The sequence below is a fragment of the Pocillopora verrucosa genome, chromosome 6, assembly GCF_036669915.1.
Source record: "Pocillopora verrucosa isolate sample1 chromosome 6, ASM3666991v2, whole genome shotgun sequence".
Classification (NCBI taxonomy): domain Eukaryota; kingdom Metazoa; phylum Cnidaria; class Anthozoa; order Scleractinia; family Pocilloporidae; genus Pocillopora; species Pocillopora verrucosa.
In genome coordinates this window covers 4,285,238-4,299,404 of record NC_089317.1, presented here as the reverse complement: position 1 = coordinate 4,299,404, position 14,167 = coordinate 4,285,238, and the positions used below count along the sequence as shown (strand labels likewise).

General features: G+C 38.2%; 2 long non-coding RNA genes across 2 annotated transcripts; one reads left to right on the top strand and one right to left on the bottom strand.

Annotated features, from left to right (window-relative positions):
• The first annotated feature begins 8,850 nt into the window (after nt 1-8,850).
• On the top strand, nt 8,851-9,828 carry LOC136281543 (uncharacterized). Its single transcript, XR_010717836.1, has 3 exons — nt 8,851-8,967; nt 9,207-9,277; nt 9,799-9,828. It is a non-coding gene; the product is annotated as an uncharacterized lncRNA (long non-coding RNA).
• Nucleotides 9,829-10,809: 981 nt separating this feature from the next.
• LOC136281541 (uncharacterized) lies at nt 10,810-12,492 on the bottom strand. The gene is made up of 2 exons (XR_010717833.1): nt 12,324-12,492; nt 10,810-11,741 (listed from the first exon to the last, which is right to left on the bottom strand). It is a non-coding gene; the product is annotated as an uncharacterized lncRNA (long non-coding RNA).
• Between the last annotated feature and the right edge of the window lie 1,675 nt (nt 12,493-14,167).

Sequence of the window (14,167 nt, the reverse complement as noted above, 5' to 3'; positions counted from 1 at the left end):
ATAAAGGGGGTAAGTTTCTAAAAAAACTGTGGTGCCGCGTTGGTGGGAGAGTATAGCAGGTAATTTAGTGTTAACAACTGAGTTGAAAACGTAAACTGGCCACCGTAAAGAGTAAAACAGCCGACGTTTCGAGCGTTAACCCTTTCGCCAGAGCGATCGCTGTGTCTGGAATGGGTTATTTTTCCCGGGAAATCTTGATCTATCGTCATTGGCCGAATTTATACTAGAGACGAGTTATCCGTCAGAGACGAATCATCCTTCTCAGACGGATAACTCGTCTAAATATAAATTCGGTACTAAGACGAATTATGGAGCAAAATTCGTCTCAGGCTGATCCGTCTGTCAGCACGTCTTCACTGTAACCTATTTTAACTTGGTTTCTATAGTTTTGCAAGGTTTCCTGGGATGCCTATTTCAAGATGGCGTCCGGTAAAGTAATCGTGCCCTCGAAAGCAATCACAAAAAAGAAGGAGAAAGCAAACAAGAAGTTGACTTGGACAGATCAAGACACGGACGTCTTCGCAGAAGTTATATATGACCCACAATACAGAGAGAGTGATTACACCGTTGGTGTAATCACTTCCTCTTGTCTTCCTATCTTGAGCAAGATTAGCGAGAGAAAAGGGTAACATGAAGTTCATTAAGCTATTTTCCGGCTCAAACTTACGCTTGACAGAGGATATTCTTCTCTGATATACTGCCATATCCAATGCTGTTCTTTTCGATTTCATCAACAAGGCTACGAGAGCCGCCATATTTAAGCTCTCGCCAGGCTTCCACTCGGCTCAACACCGAGACACCCGTCGTGAAACTCGCGAACGATTTATATCTAGACAGATTATTCGTCAAATTTCGTCTTCGGATTTATACTTGGACGGATTATCCGTATGACGGATGATCCGTCTCTAGTATAAATCGGGCCATTGACGCCTGGTCAGGAGGTCCCAGGGCGAGGTTTCCTGGCATGGCGCGAGTTGTTTGCGAACCTCTAGGAGCTTAAATCTAGCATTTGATTTTGGGAGGAATACAACCACTCTGAACAAATTTATAGGATATATAGATTTGACCGATTTTTGTAAAATTTCGCCAAATATTCCAGGAATAATCATAAACGAAAGTGCGTCGGGAATTTTGATATTTGAAATATTTATCGCGTGGTGTCTATTTACGCAACACACCTCGCATATTTTAGCTACTCCAACTTTAAATGCCGATATCCAGACAAACAATCAGAATGTCGAAGAAGCCTGACTAAGATTATGAATAAGACTGTGTAGCCAATTTGCTCGTGTTGCGGCATCCGATACCCGATAAATTCAAAGGAAGAACCTTCGGTCGTTTCACGCCTTACCAACTCCTGACACTTTCTTAAAAGAAAAGTCGCCTAAATTATGTTTTTATCGTAAACTGCAGTTATTTAGCTTTCTTCTGATGTGTCGTTTGCTAGGATTTAGTGAAAATAGTGCGCGTACGAATTTTTTCCCGAAGGACATCCGCAAACCTGGGAAGTAGCCTTGAGCGTCTCGGCACGAGCTTTTCTACGCCCACGGGAGAGTATGAGGCCTAAAGCGATACGAGCCGGTGAGAAGTCTGCAAGCGGTTTAGCACTTTTAGTGTCAGACCCCCTCCCAATGGTGGAGAAACGCGCGTCCGGCACCATGAAAAATTAGGGATTCCTCATATAGGCTACTCGATATCAAACCGTTTAGGGAAAATATATTTTCAAATGCGCAGCTGTTGAAGGGAAGCCAAACAAAGTTAGGTACATTGCCTATATGACGAAGAACGAAATGTTGACTTCTAACCTGAAAAAGACTAACATTATGCAGTTAGATCCATGTCAAAAGTGATTGAATCGTAATACAAATATTAACATCTTGTTTTAATTTATTGAACGCCGTCACGGGATGGATAACCACAACTTTTCCATTGACGTCGTTTGTCATACTCGATTGGAGAACACAAAACAAACAAACGACAGAATACATGATGAAGAAGACCGCCGCACGGCCTTTTGTTTATTGGATGAGGTTTTTGTGATATCTAGAGTAATCCGAAGGCTGAGGTAGGGGTTATCAGCCGAAACCGAAGGCTGAGGCTGATGTGGCGCTATATCGAAGGCGTTCGTTGAGGGTAACAGTACACGGTAATTTTGGTCAGCGGGGAAATTATGAAACCCGCGAATATTGCGGAAGCCCGCGAAAGGATGACATCCAAAAACTGAAGGCGATTTTCTATTAAGACACTAGAATGCTTAATGATGGCGGTGACTAATCAATCTTCTTTAAATAAATCGAAGATTGACTTCCTTGAGGAGAACCTTGAAATTTTTTTTGTTGAAAACCAGTACTTCTTGGGTTATTTCGATGGGAAAAGAGACGAGTTCGAGGCTATGCTCGAGAGGTTTCTTCTTATTAGTTCAACATGCTTTGTAAAGAAGGCCTTGCACTCAAAGGAGCTAAATCACAAGAGGTTTTCGAAAAATGGTAGGCAGTTTATTTCATTTTTAACTGATTTTTTTGCCTTTATCAATTCTGTGTGGGCCTTGTAGAGACTTGGTCTTTTGACTGCAATTTTGTGGAGTGTTGAAATATTTAAAAGTATTTCATATAAAGGAAAGGCCTTGGAAAACACTCTAAGCGCGTAATCTAGTATACAGAAAGACTTTTTCAAATTATGTATTTGAAGCGTCTCCCACTTTTGAACACAATGGTAGTAATGTACCGATCCAATTTTTCGGCAACCGTTTACCATCATAAGTAATGAAACTCGGCATTGGGTCAACAAAGGTGATAATTCCTTTTGAAAACAGAGTTTGAAATATAATAAACGTACCAGTAGTACTCGATTTTTTCATAACCCGCGAAACTGTTTCTTTTTTTTTAAGTATTTTAGTAGAGGAAGCCATCGAGCTTTTCGCTTACTGAGGAAACAAAATCGGTAAGGTCATTTACATCCATTTATTTCAGAATTCCCCGTAAACGAAGGGTGTGTACAATTCCTGAAATTCACATTCGTTCTTTCACGAATCATTTGACGTTTCAGTGTTGACAAATTTTTCGTATTACGTAAGTAAAAAACATTGAACTTCTCTCAACGGACTCAACGCTGCAAGGAGAATCTGTCTCAGTTATTGGCGCATTGATAACCTGGTAAATAGCTCAAACATACTGAAAACATTTTTATTAGTTTTGGTATATCTTTATCTGTGAGCCACATCATGTGAGTAAACAAAAACAGAGAAGTATAGGTTGATGGCTTGCTTTCATGAATCTAGGATTTCGGGAATCGCTATAAACTACGCGATCACGCATATAATATTTTTTCTTCTCCTAATGATTGATACTGGAAGAAAATAGTAACGGTGTCATGCTATTTTATGTGCCCGTTATAAAAAAAATTTGTATTTGCATTTAGCTTACTGGCAAAAATACCGTGAAAATTGTTCAAAAGAAATATATCTGAGCAGTTATTTTATGACAACCACGAAATACTTTAACAAAATGGTGAAAATGCCGCAGGACCTCAAGGCTCCTTAGTTCATTTTTCAATTTTTTATAAAATTTTTTAAATAAAAACTAATGAGCAGCAGACAGCAACAGATCTCGTCAACTTAGTTTATAATCCGACCGGTTTCGTCTTATCACACAGACTTCACCAGGGATTCAACAAGATGAACAAAATTAAACCACTAATATACTGAACGTTTGCTGCATAAATCACGTTCAAAATGGTTTGTGAACAGCAAAAAACGCACAAAAACAGGAAATGATACGCAAATCCAGCGTAACAAATTAAGCAATGTTTATTGTTTGTTTGTTTTGTTTTGTTTTTTTTTTTGGGGGGGGGGGGAGGGGGGGTCACGATTTAACGTTAAATCGTGAGCCTTAAAAATAAACATTGCTTAAGAGGCGATCTCTGAAAGAGCGGTCCAGGGCATTTCGCATCGGAAAAAAGTTTTCCCTCAAACTTTGCCCAATAAACTATCTTTGGTAACAAGTAAATAAAACCACATTAGTTTCTGGAAATACCTCAACGTGAAATATTTAAAACTCTCAAAAGTCAAAGCCGCAAAAGGCCCTTTTTTGACCTCTTGCGACATCGAAAATTTCAAAAGTTGAATAGCCCTGTCCTCGTATCACACCGCAGATAACAAAAAATATTTTGTATTCTTAAAGTGTGTGATATATAAGGTGTAAAAAAATGCATTTCAATTTTGATATTCGTTTATTCAGAGGCTCGTCATAATTTATTTAAAAACACTCGTTGGACAGCTTTCTGAAATTGGTTAAAAGTACTCTTTCTTTCTCGATTGATATTACGCAAGTCCAGACCAGACCATTAAAAACTCCACTTGATTTCTGCTAATAAGATGTTTGGCTGCAGAAAAATATATAAACATCTTGCACTTATTGATTTTCTTCGCCGAGGTGACTTCGAACCTTTAGCGATATTGCTAGCGTGACAGCCGATTATGCAAATTAGTTCATTGAGCAAACTCCGACCGTTTTGTGTGAGTAGCTCAATAAATCTTAGATTTTAGCCATTTTAAGTAGAAAACATAGTAGGACAGAGCTTTAAAACCACACCGATTAATACTTTAAGCATTTTAAAAGGCCAAAATTTGACAAATTTTATTATCTCGTGACGAAAGACGTCAACAACAACGTATCGAATATTATAATTTGATTAGCGCTCGAAAACCCTTTTTTAAAAATTTGGTTTCTGTTATTTCATATTTGAGTTCTGATGGCTTACGCTATTCAAACCTGTATGAACATTTCAAAATTAAACTACAGGATTCTATTTAGTGTAACCGGCGATAACAGCACACACTGAAATACAACATGACCAGTGACTCTGTCACGTAATTCCATCGTGTAATTGTCCTGAATACTTCTCACGTCTAAATAAAGCAGCGATTTCTCAGATTTCTCGCTGAAAGGGAAAAAATTATATTTGGTCGTCACATCTGTCTGCATAACAGTCTCTGTTCGTAAGTTTGAAGAGTTCTTGTAAAAAAAGATATCGCATTCGCATAACGGGTGGACGTCATAATTAGATTGCATGACAACTGCACTCCGAAATCATTTCCTCCATTTTTGCAAGAGGTGCTGCATTTGTATCTTGCATTTTGAATGCGAGCTCAAAATGTTCGCATATGTCTCTTAGAATCTTGACTTTGAGACTAGACAACCTTGCTTCTCTTGCCAACGAGCACACATCATAGATATCAAACATGATTTGATGTTTCAATCTATCTCATCCATTACTGTGTTCCTCGCCTCTCTCAAACACCCTTCGTCTACATCAGACGCAGATGCTTCTATCAAGTGGTCGTCTGCGTCGGTGGCATCATCCGATTCTTGTTGTATTTTAGATCGCTGTTTAAGGCACAATCTCGAGAAGAAACCCCGAATCTGTATGTCGGATAACCACTCTGTTCTATCGAACATTCTCTCTCCATCTATTGTGCAAGCAGTTCGCATATCCTTTGCTACTTCTCTGGGTTTGGTTTCTGCCAGTGTCTCATCCGATATTAAATTTCTGTTTCAAGTACTGCCTGACGTTTTGCGAAAGCCGTTCACTTGCACCTCTCTTATGAAGAGCCCATCCCATGGGAAGCTTTGATGTACTTGTCAAGGGTTCTGTAGCCACTGCAACCAGTTCAGTCGAACTTTCACCTTCTAATGACAATGACTGAAAGTGATGAACCCACTATCTCTTCACTTTGTCATAAAGACTTTAAGTCATGCTCGCAGGCACAGGACTTACATGATGAACTAGCTTGTTCATATGGAGGTCAAGGTCGGCCTGGGTCTTAAAATCTTCATCGCAACCAGGTTCAGGGCATTGATAGGAACTACCGTCGTTGCCATCATTGCTTTCTCCTGCTGATGCAGTTCGTCGAGCAGTAGTGGGGAAAAATGGAATCTCCTCCACCAGATCCGTCATTTTTTCTGTGGAAAAATTGCAATTTTAATTTTACCGAATAAACTTTCCAGGCCCAACATTAAACGCTCTTCAAACGCGCAAGCCCTCTTGTGTAAGTTGCTGAAAGTGGCAATCTTGATGTTGTGATAGCAACCTGCTTTATCTGATCTTAGAAAGACCTTTTTTATTCCTGAATTTCGTAACTTTATGGTGACAAAGAGATTTTCTAGGACTGACAGCACTGAAAACCAATCTTTTTTACAGCTGTTAAGAAGGTGTACGTATCAGGTTACTTCCAGGCTTTCCTCCTGTCTTACAACAACGCTACTCACATGCCAATTGATTTCCCTCTTGGGAAACCATTCTGCTTGCTTTTCCCGGAACTTCATCGCTATGAACTTCATTGTCCAGTCAACTATTATAAATGCTTTATCTCCCTCCAAAGTATCGACAATTTTCCGCTGGCACTCATCCTGGTTTCTACTCTCAGGATATGCCCTCTCCATTCAAAGATCTTAGCGGCAGCATTTTTTGCTTCATACAAATAGTCTTCCGCTTGAAACCTACCCAACTGCATTGTGTACTCAGAAATAACGCCATTTACTTCTTCAAGAACACTCTTCAGCTTCTCACAATCCTCACACTTCACGTTGTGACTGTGACTGCATACTTTCTGAACGTCAGTGTTACCAGCATGGCTCAGTGCAAAGACCCTACAGTGATCGGCACATTTGCTATCGTCCTCTTCGCAGTGATTAAGGTATGTAGTCTTCAAATACAACTTACTCTCCTGAAGCCTCTTCCGAACTTCTTTACACTAGTCCTTTTCTGCTACCACGCTTTCCAATTCGTCTATAATTTGGAGAAAATCCTTGATACCATCCGCTCCCTCAGCTGCAGTATCGTCTAAACCTCTATAGAACGCCATAAATCTTAGAAATGGCCTTCGAAATTTGCAAATTGACAGAATACCGGCTCTTTACCCCTTTGGAATCGCTACCAGGGTGTGTCGGAAACTGGCACGCTGAACTTTGGGGCCAGAACTTCCCATAGGTGTGCCTATGCTTTGCGCAGACCCACTTTTTGCCATAACTGAGTCTTCTATATCGAACAGGCCAGCCCTTGCAAAGATAAGCTCTCCTTCTGTGAAACTCTCTTTTAACAAATGGATTAAGCAGAGATGACTCTTTATTGAGTCAGTACTCTGTGGCAAGTTAAACAAACCGGAAACTCCTCGTGAGTCTCCGAACGAAGTTTCTCAGGAACGCGACTGAAAACAGAACTTCTTGTGGCGAATACCGCTTCAAGAATTTAGCGTTATTAATCCCAAGCAAACCAGTACCGAAAGAGACATAAGAATTACAGCTAATAAAATTACGCGCTTTACAATATAGATATAGCTAATTGTTGGAAAAATTAGTTGACACGTAACGTAATAATTTATTTCCTAAAAAATCGCGGGGTCCTTTTCCACAAGTACTCCCTAGAGTTCTGAACAGAAACTTTCATAAAGACAGGTGTGCAGACAAAATGTTTCCTATTCCTGCCGACCAGAATTCTGATCCAAAAGGCGATGTTATCGCTGCTTTAATACGAAGGGAGAAGCAATTCAGGATAATTACACAATTGAATTATGTGACAGTGGTCACGGTGTATTTCAGTGTGTGCTGTTATCGCCGGTTACACTAAATAGAATCCTGTAGTTTGGTTTTGAAATGTTCATACAGGTTTGAATAGCGTAAGCCATCAGAACTCAAATATGAAATAACAGAAGCCCAATTTTTAAAAAGGGGTTTGCGAGCGCTAATCAAAATTATGATATTCGATACGTTTTTGTTGACGTCTTTCGTCACGAGATAATAAAATATGTCAAATTTTGGCCTTTTAAAATGTTTAAGGTATTAATCGGTGTGGTATTAAAGCTCTCTCCACTATATTTTCTACTATGTTGTCTACTTAAAATGGTTAAAATCTAAGATTTATTTAGTTACCCATGTAAAACGGTCGGAGTTTGCTCAATGAACTAATTTGCATAATCGGCTGTCACGCTAGCAATATCGCTAGAAGTTCGAAGTCACCTCGGCGAAGAAAATCAATAAGTGCAAGATGTTTTTATTTTTTTCTGCAGCCAAACATCTTAATAGCAGAAATCAAGCGGAGTTTTTAATGGTCTGGTGGGGACTTGAGCAATATCAACCAAGAAAGAAAGAGTACTTTTAACCAATTTCAGAAAGCTGTCCAACGAGTGTTTTTAAATAAATTATGACGAGCCTCTGAATAAACGAATATCAGAATTGAAATGCATTTTATACACCTTATATATCACACACTTTAAGAATACAAAATATTTTTTTCTGCATGCGGTGTGATACGAAGACCGGGCTATTCAACTTTTGAAATTTTCGATGTCGCAAGAGGTCAAAAAAGGGCCTTTTGCAGCTTTGACTTTTGAGAGCTCTAAAAATTTTATTTTGACGTATTTCCAGAAACTAATGTGGTTTTATTTACTTGTTACCAAAGATAGTTTATTGGGCAAAGTTTGAGGGAAAACTTTTTTCCGATGCGAAATGCCCTGGATCGCTCTTACAGAGATCGCCTCTTAAAACTTGAAATTCAAAAATTCGTCTTTGGTTGCTAAACTGCTACATTACAGAATCCTATTTCGAATAAAATCTTAAGATAAGCTTTCTATGAAAAAACCAGGTATTACAGAAATAAAGTAGTTTGCTTCTCTTTGGAACATGGAGCAGTAATTATAGTAATTTTAATTATCTGCCATCTGGAAGAAAGAGAAATACACACACCATATTATGTCGCTGGATATTTCTATTTTCCTATCTGAATCATTTCATTCCAGTTCTTTTTCTTCTGGAATCGCTAATTTTTGCTCTCGTATCAATGCGTTCTAAGATCATTCACCGAGACCTTGCGGCCCGTAATGTGTTGGTTGGACAAAAGGAAACTTGTAAAGTGACAGACTTCGGAATGGCCAGAGATGTGCAGCAGGAAAATATTTATGAACGAAAGACTAAGGTAATCAAGAAAGAGGGGAGGTGGGGACGGTACTACATATCGTTCAGTTTACTGATCTTTCACGATCATTGTTGTGGTAGAGCCGATATACTCCTGATTTCGATTACAAAATCCTTGGATGGGACCATAATGAAAACAGCCATTCGTATACGATTATAATTTTAAATATCACAGTCTTTGACCGGTCGCTCCCTATAATTTTTTAGCTGTTTCAAAAAAGTGATATTTGAAATCTTTAGGGCCGTCTTCCAGTGAAGTGGACAGCTTATGAGGCCTTGATGTATGGTAAATATACCACCAAAAGTGATGTGTAAGTATACCTGATTATTACCCGTAGCAATTTTCCAACAAGTTTTACAAATAGAATAAGAGGGAGGGTACGTTTTGGGCTCGGTAATGAAATAGAGAAAAATGTTTTTCATCCTCTCACGAGCGTTGGACAATGAAAATATCTTCGCTCCCCATGAGGAATCGAACCTCAGACCATCGGATTCCGCGCTCCGATGCTCATACCACTGTGAGTTAGATCTATTACTTAGTTCATATGACACGCGTCCTTCATACTGCAAGGATCAGCAATGTCGATTGAGTCATGTTTGTAAATAAAAACAAGAGAGAGAGAATCGGAGCGCGGAATCCAAAGGTGCGAGGTTCAATTCCTCGTGGGGACTCAAAATTTTTCCTTCGTCCCACAATCGTGACGAGACGAAAAGCAACTTTCTCGAAGTTTTATCAGTTTTAATCAGGAAATGAATTATATGCTTTGTAAAAGAATACATGTTAATGTCTTCAGTCACCCAATATATATTTGTTTGATTTGTCTTTCTGCAGATGGAGTTATGGAGTTTTGCTGTACGAGATTTTTACCATGGGTAGCATCGAATGGAGATTTATAAGACCCTGTAGATGTTTTTTGCTATATACCATGTTCAATTAAGCAATGTAACGTGTTCAGTTAGAAAAACGTAATGAGCTTCAAACTACATCAAATGACATGGGTGGTGTTTCAGTGAAGGTCGTTTTTTCGTCACATTTATATTTCGATGGTCTTGTGGTTCTTCCAGGTGGTTCACCTTACCCACGAATGGATAGCAGAAAAATTGCAAACTTACTTCAGGATGGATACAGGATGCCTAAACCACAACACGTCGATGAAGAATTGTAAGTGCTTTTTCAATTCGTTCTATCTTACCCTACAAGGAAACGTTCACTTCGCGTTCTCTAAAAGATCATTTGAACAATACCAGGTATCAGATTATGATGAAATGCTGGAAGAATGACCCAGATGCAAGACCAACTTTTACTGAATTGAAAAATCAGCTTAAGGACATGGAAACCCTACAAAAGGTGAGATTTTGATCAACATGAAAGTTTCTTTTCACGTTAGTCCGACTGGCTTAGGCTCAGCTAAATAGGGTTTTAAACTTAATAGCGTTTAGCTTAGATAGAGTAATTTTTACGAAGTTGGGATTGCATCTTCTTGTTATGTCACTGAAGCTAGCACTACACGAAAAACAATGAGGAAGCGAACTAAAATGTCCCAACGACAATTGACTCATTATGGTTATTTAAAAGATCGTAGGATTATTGCAAAATTGTATTGAGACGCACAAAGAGTTGCAGACGTCACCATAAAATACTTTCTTGAATTTGTTTTGGTGTGAAAAACTGGCCACTTGTGAGGATAAACGCTTATAACGTAAGAGGAACACTTTTTTAATGATGCTGATTATTATATTATTCTTTTTTGCAGAAGCTGATCAACATGACAACGTACGACAAGCAGTTGTATGCAAACGTCGAGGATTTAACTCTTTCGGGTAAGCATAGAAAAAGGACAAATGATGGTAACCTTTTTTCTTTTATTTTTTTTTGTCAACAGTATTTACACTAGTGATTAGTGCTATATCTCATTTGAAAGAGGACAAAATTAGCTTTTCAGAAAAAATATATTTAGCCTCCAAAAATCCATGGATTTTAAATCATGCTAAGAAAATGGCATACAATTTGCATAAATTATTGTACAACTTTTGACCTTTTCAGCCTGAGCCTGAATGGATTGGAGTAAAAAAGGAAACATTTCTAAGATAAAATATTCCTTATCTTATGGGCAAGACATCCAGAGACTCTGGCTGAAAAAGAACAAATATGGAATTAATTAGAATTTTTTTCCAAACTGTACCCCAAAACCATAAAAACTGACCCAGATTATTGAAAAATTTATTCCTCACCAAGTATTTACACAAGGGAAGTAAGCTATACCTCACTTGAAACAGCAGTAAATAAGCTTTCCTGAAATGCATGTTTCCTCTCCAAGAAAAAGGAAACAACTCATTGAATGCTTTCAAACTAACATTAATTAGCATAAAATATCATCTAAATTTGAACTGTGAATTAAGTGATACCCATATAATACAAAGTAATAAGGGAAAAATTAACTTAAGAGGTTCCTTGTTATATGGGCAACATCTCCATAAAAAATTGGTTGAAAGATAACAAATCTGAGACGTGTTACACATATCTTGTCAACACTGATTGACACACTGACTAATTAGTCTGACCTCATCATGACCACAAGCCCAAATTTACTAATCCCTCTTGAAGTCTACAGTGCAACTATTGGAACTATTGTTCTTTGTTTGAAGATTGACATACGGACTAATTAGTCTGACCTTATCTTATCATCACCCCAAGCCCAAATTTACTAATCCCTCTTGAAGTCTACAGTGCAACCATTGGAACTATATTTCTTTGTTTGACTTCTGAAATTTTGCCTTGAAACAGGGACAAATGAGATAATCAACCTCATAATACATAAAGCGCAACATATATCAAAAGCCTTTCACTTGCAATGCACCACCAGTATTTTCAAGAGTAAACAATTCAGAAGTGAAACCGGAAACTGTCATTTTATATCATTCCACTCATTCTCGAGCATAATTTGTTTTTTTTGAGAATTTTTAGCGTGTAACAAGTAGAACCACATCTAAAAAACATACAAAACATACAAGATAATATACAGGTCGATCTATATACAACTATCGTTTTGAAATAAAGGATTTGTTTTGATTTAGTTCGGACGCGCACTGCGTCATGCGATCGATCTGTCATCGGCTGATAATTTAGGTCGTTGCGTTGTCAAATTCCATTGAAGATTATTTACTCTGTCGCTCCAAAATCATGTTTGATCACAATATATATTGCTTTACATTCACAAATATACATCTACAGGTCTATCTCAAGGCAAAAAACAAGGATTCGAGCGAGAAAAGTAAAAGTAAATTTAATTTTACGCTGTTTCAACATCACGTGCGTCACGCATTTAAATATCGCAAGAATGTTTATAGATTACTTACCTCGATTCTTCGCTAGGATTTTCCAGTTTTCTGTCTATTTCAGATTCCTCACCACTAGTCATACCACCATGCTCACTTCCATCGTCAAAAATGATGTCTAAAGCCTCAGCTACGCTGTATCTCTGGCGCTTCGCACCAGACGCCATTATCGCAGATTGAAGTCGTACGAAAATGATTTCCGGTAAGGGCTCCGAAGGTCAATTTTGATAGTTCGGAGCTAAAATTTGCTATGTGATTGGCTTAGAATGTTTACTTGCCACAGTCGGAATTTCAGAGCGATCGGACGTAATACGAGCATTTCCGAAAAGGTTTACGTCATCGTGCAATTTTGCACGATCTGCCAAAGGCCTGACCGGAAAGAGTTTTAATAGTGTAGCTAGTATATGACCAGCTAACAGTTTGAACACTTTGCCACAACAAGTTTCAGGGCTCAATCACCTTTTCCTCACACGCTTACTTGGTAGAAAAAGCCATTTTGTGTGAAGCAATTAGGCTGGAACGTTATGACTCAATTGATTTTATATTCTTAAACGCTGTACGCTTTTATCAGTTTACCGATAAAGTATACTCTCATTTTCTCTTTAACATGTTTAGCACTTACACGCATGCTCGACACAAGCGTTGGAGTTCAGTTTATTTTCTGACTCAATTCTGAAAGGCAGGATAGTGCGGAAAATATCCAATTAACTAGATTGATGAGATCTCGTTGTGTGTGCCGTAGTTGTCTGCAGTTTTAGTAAATTGCTAAAAAATTGTTTTGCCGCAAAACCAGCTTGGTTTTAGGAAAGCTATCCGGCGCATAAACTGCTTTCCCTAAGACCGCATCTACCTGCGATACTAACTCGAAATACTTTTACACTGAAAGTATTATTAATCAAAAATTAGCCCTATCCTAATAAAAATTATACTTGCCACATTACTTGTGCAATCGTCTTAGCTTTGAGAGATGAATTTGCTGAAAATTGTTTATAAAATTTTGAAGATTTTTGCCCAGAGGGAAATGACTTTTTCCTAACTTTTCTGCGGGAAACGAAATGTAGAGAAATTGTGAAATACATGGTATGGTAAGACCAAAAGAAGCTAAATTTTAAGATCTGATTTATGCAGGTAAATAACTTTATCTCCTAGGATTTGTCGCCACAATCAGGAGCATGTCGCGAAAGTGTGATAATATTTTAACACCTATTCATTAAAATGCACGGGTTTTACCCCTGGAGATGTTTATCAAATCATTAGTGCTCTCTCGAGTAGCCTGGAGAGGATTAAAAAAAAAATAATGAGAACGGGTGTTGACCATACAATTTTGAACAGTCAACAATAGTTAGTGCTCTGGGAATTATTGGTAGTTATCGTCACGTAAACTGCGCTTTGTCGTGAAAGAGGAAATAAATGGATTTATAACGGGACATACAGTGTACATTGCTATTACTGGCGTCCAGAGTATTGTCTTTGAAAAAACCACTTAACTTTTCACGTACAATTCCTGCAAATGCAAAGTGTAATTATGGTAAATGATGCGATGATAGCAGCCGAGTGAAAAAAACGGGCCAGGGGTGGGTCGGGTCGCGTACTGTTTTGTTGGTACTATCGCAGAGTTCATTTATTTCGTTCTGTTTTACTAAATGAACGCCTAGAACCGGTTAATGAATCGAAGTCTCCGCATTTTTTTTAATTCAGTGGTCTTGCCTAGGAAATGGACGTAAGCCATAATCAAAGAACCTTTGTCTTTCGTACAATTACTGTATATATTTATTATAATATGTGCACTATATTTAACAGTTGTTCCATGAGCCCGCGCCTGATATGAACTGGCTATACCAATCTCGTATCCAACAAGTCAGAAA